Consider the following 4,482-nt stretch of genomic DNA (forward strand, 5'->3'; position numbering starts at 1 on the left):
AGACTCGCCCACTTTAAGGGCATTTAAATGGTCATTGGATAAACATATGGATGATAATGGAATAGTTTAGGTTAGATGGGCTTCAGATTGGTTTCACAGGTCGTCGCAACATCGAGGGCCGAAGGGCCTGTACTGCGCTGTAATGTTCTATGTTCTATGTTCTATGTTCTCCTTTTAACTCGAATCTTTGAGCCTCAGTAATATCTTTGTCAATCTTTTCTGCTCCCTTTCCAGTTTAATAACATCTTTCCTATAACAGGGCGACCTGAATTGTCCACAGTATTCCAAATGTGACCTCACCAATGTCTCGTACAGCTGTAACAGGATGTCCCAACTCCTGTACTCAGTGCTCTGACCAATGAAGGTAAGCATGTCAAATGCCTTCATCAACACCCTGTCTACCTGTGACAATATAAATCTCAAATTAAAAGTTAGCCCAATAGCGATACAGTTGATGGTCATAAATGTCCATCTGGTTCAATAACATCTTTTGGTGAAGGAAATCTGCCATCCCTACCTGGTCTGGCTTACATACTACAGCAATGTGATTGGCTCTAAACTGTCCTCTGGGCAATTAGGAAAAGGCAATAAGTACTGGCCTAGCTAGAAATTACCACGTCCCGTGAATGAATAAAAGAAAAGTTTGTCTGAAATGTGCCTTACGTCAAACAAAATGGAAGCACGGGAGTGCAGTATTTATGTAAAAAAAAGTCTTTAGTTTTTAATTTGCTCACACCTTACGATCAGCGTTCCCTCTAATTTTCTTTCCGGTTATATGAGCCTATGGAACCCATGCACGGGATTGACTTCTGGAATCATGCATGCGAATACTGATCACCATGGTGCGGAATGTCACAGTGGCTGTGTGTGGGCACTTTAGAGGGAATTTTGCTTACATTGGCCTGACCTTGCATTGGAAAACATTGGGAGTTTGCTGTCAAAAAGTCTGTGTAAACCTTTTCTGCTCAGCGTGCTGACTTTGGGACAAGTGCTGTAGAATCCACCACGTCTGCAGTGCAGTCTCTCACGTCTTGCGTGTTTTTATGCTCCAGTGAGTAATCTCCATGACCTTTCCAGTTTCAGTTCGGGAGGCAGACAGGTAAATGAGCAGGAGTTCTTCAGGATCATCAGGATGAAAATCTTCCTTTTCTTCTGTCGACATGGTCTGTCCATTTTCCTGATTCATGCCTCAATAGGTCCTCCAGGTGGTTTTGTTAGCCCCATGCTGCATGCATTGTGGCCTGACCTTCATAAAAATAAAATTACTTCTTGGGTTCTCCTACCATGGCCACATTGGCACAGACCATAGCAGCGACGTGTGCCTTGGCTTTGATTTCCACGTTTACACGCTTCATCTTTAAACATTAAAGAGCAAACTAGCAAAAGACAGACAGTCAGGTTTCACCCACATGAAAAAACGTCTCTTGATCTGTACTCATGCAGCTCTTGGCGAGCCCATTTTGCAGTCATCACTGCTGGCTTGCCTATGACTTCACACTAGATAGCACTCTTATAGGGTGGCCTGGTGAGTTAACCCTGCTGCCTCATGGCACCAGAGACCTGGGTCCAATTCTACCCTTGGGCAACTGTCCGTGTGGAGTTTGCATGTTCTCCCCATGTCTTTGTGGATTTCCTCCCACAGTCCAAAGATGTTCTGAGGAAGAGTCATTGGACCCAAAATGTTACCTCTGAATTTTTCTTCACAGATGATGTCAGACCTGCTGAGCTTTTCCAGCAACTTCTGTTTTTGTTCCAAAGATGTGCAGATTAGGTGGATTGGCCATGCTAAATTGCCCCTAGTGTCAAACAGGATGCAGGTTAGATGGGTTACCCATGGGAAAGGTGTGGTTATGGGGATAGAAAAATGTGCATTTTGGAGGGTCAGTGTGGACTCGATGGGCTGAATGGTCACTTCCTACACTGTAGGGACTCTATGATGGCCTAATTCTGCTATGATAGGTTGGCTATGACAACAATCCATAAGTATGGGTGATCTCGAGTCACCAGATGGGAATGTTGCCTTAAAACAGGCCTCCTTCTGTTGGGTTTCCTACTCTGTCAGTTGGAATGGCTGATGACTGTCCCACAACTGGAGTTTCAGGGATGATCCACGTTTGACTCATCACAACTTCATTGTGTGTTTCAAAATCAAATGCAGTTTAGTGATTTCCAGCTGCAGATAAGATTTCCATTCTGACTGACATAAAAGAGGAATCTCTTCTGCTCAGGAAAACTGGGTTTTGCTGGAGTCATGGAAAGAATCCGCTCTCCACACATTTGGGATTACTAACAGACAACAGTAGGATGCAGGAAGCTATTCACATCAGGAAGACATCACCCATGATCCCAGAGGAAAATACTCATCCTTTCCAGTGCCAACATTTTCCATAGATCAGCCGTTCCAATGATTATTGTGCACTTGGCGTCTCAAACAACTGTAAAACCACAATATCATCCTTTGAATAAACATGGTCATCCCCTGAGCCTACACCACCACCAGTAGGAACTTGTGTTGGTCAAGTAACAGAATGAAAAAAAGCCACAGAGCTCCTCTAATTCTCTAGAATCACATGATATCATCAAGTCTTTGTTTAATTGTTAGCAACTGAACATTACAGAGGCCTCACAATTCACCTCAGTTCCAGACCTCACCCACTCATCTCTCAGGACTCCTAATTGGAATTTCACGTCTGGGTCTCCCGTTTGATGAGCACAGCAATGTTAAATCAGAAACATTTTCTTTGAATGTTACACCTCACTGGGGAGCTACCTGGAAGTCAAACCCACCTCTCACATCACAAAAGTTAAAGATTTGAAAAAGTGCACAAAGATTCTTCACTTCTCCTGTCTTTTTGACTTGATTGACAGAAAACACAGACCAGGTCTTTGTACTTAACTGCAATTATTATTTACTACACACAACCACATTCTACCTACAAGTAAACAGTTGTGAACCATCAGCATATACTCTACTGAGCCACACACCCACTTCCACACCCACACACACACACACTTCCACACCCACACCCACCCACACACACACACATATACACACACACACATACTCAGACCCACACACACATACACACACACACCCACACACACATACCCACACACATACACACACACACGCCCACACACTCCCACACCCAAACACACATACCCACACACATACATACACACACACATGCCCACACACTCCCACACTTCCACACCCACACCCACATGCATACACACACACAGACACAAACATACATACTCAGACCCACACACAAGCATACTCACACACCCACACACACACATACACACACATGCCCACACACATACATACACACATGCCCACACACTCCCACACCCACACACACATACCCACACACACACATACCCACACACATACATACACACACACGCGCACGCGTGCGCACATACAGAAAGAAAAACAGAAATTGCTGGAAAAGCTCAGCAGGTCTGGCAGCACCTGTGAAGAAAAGAATCCGAGTTAACGTTTCAGGTCTGATGATCCTTGCACCAGTTCTGAGGAAGTGTCACTAGACCTGAAACATTAACTCTGATTTTTTTCTTCACAAATGCTGCCAGACCAGCTGAGCTTTTCCAGCAACTTCTGTTTTTGTTCCTGATTTGCAGCATCCAAGTTCTTTCGGTTTTCATACAAACATACAGACAAGTGGAATAAAAGTGAGTGTTACGGACAGAAGGAAAAACTAGTTAGGTAGTTCAGTGTGCCTGAGCTGAGTCTGGTGATCCTTTTGTTAGTCAGAATTTAGCTTCTCATTTGTCCTTCCCTGGATGCTTCCATTAGTTTACAAGAGGTACAGGGTAACTAGTTCACTGATATACCAGTTAGAAGTCACATAGAGTCATAAAGTCACACAACATGGAAATAGACCCTTCGGTCCAACTAGTCCATGCTGAACATGTTCCCAAAATAAATTAGTCCCATCTGCCTGCTCTTGTCTTACCACAACTGCTTTAAGAAAAATAAACTGATTTTCTTTCACCTTAAGGTGGCTTTTACTGCAGAGAATAGAAAGGCTTCCTGATCTGGTGGAGGTCCAATATCTCCCCTACAGCTTGTTCACAGCCCTAAGCTGTTCTGCTACCTAAGGACTACACATACCCACACACATACATACACACACACGCGCACACGTGTGCACATACAGAAAGAAAAACAGAAATTGCTGGAAAAGCTCAGCAGATCTGGCAGCACCTGTGAAGAAAAGAATCCGAGTTAACGTTTCAGGTCTGATGATCCTTGCACCAGTTCTGAGGAAGTGTCACTAGAGGCCTGTGTCATTGATAACTAGTCCACAGACCAATCAGCTCCTTGCACCCACCAAAGCTCCAGTTCTTCTGTAACCACCAATTGCTCAAAAAAGCAGTTGTGTAAACAGTGCTTACAATGGGTGACAACAAGGTGCAGGGCTGGATGAACACAGCAGGCCAAGCAGCATCATAGGA

General features: G+C 44.2%; 1 long non-coding RNA gene across 1 annotated transcript in view; it reads left to right on the forward strand.

Annotated features, from left to right (window-relative positions):
* Nucleotides 1-258: 258 nt before the first annotated feature.
* LOC125486195 overlaps nucleotides 259-4,482 on the forward strand; it is a 7,928-nt gene continuing 3,704 nt past the window's right edge. The window contains exon 1 of the long non-coding RNA XR_007264883.1: nucleotides 259-364. This is a non-coding gene — a long non-coding RNA (uncharacterized LOC125486195). The remainder of the gene's footprint in view (nucleotides 365-4,482) is intronic.

Source organism: Rhincodon typus, chromosome 26, assembly GCF_021869965.1.
Source record: "Rhincodon typus isolate 14 chromosome 26, sRhiTyp1.1, whole genome shotgun sequence".
NCBI lineage: Eukaryota > Metazoa > Chordata > Chondrichthyes > Orectolobiformes > Rhincodontidae > Rhincodon > Rhincodon typus.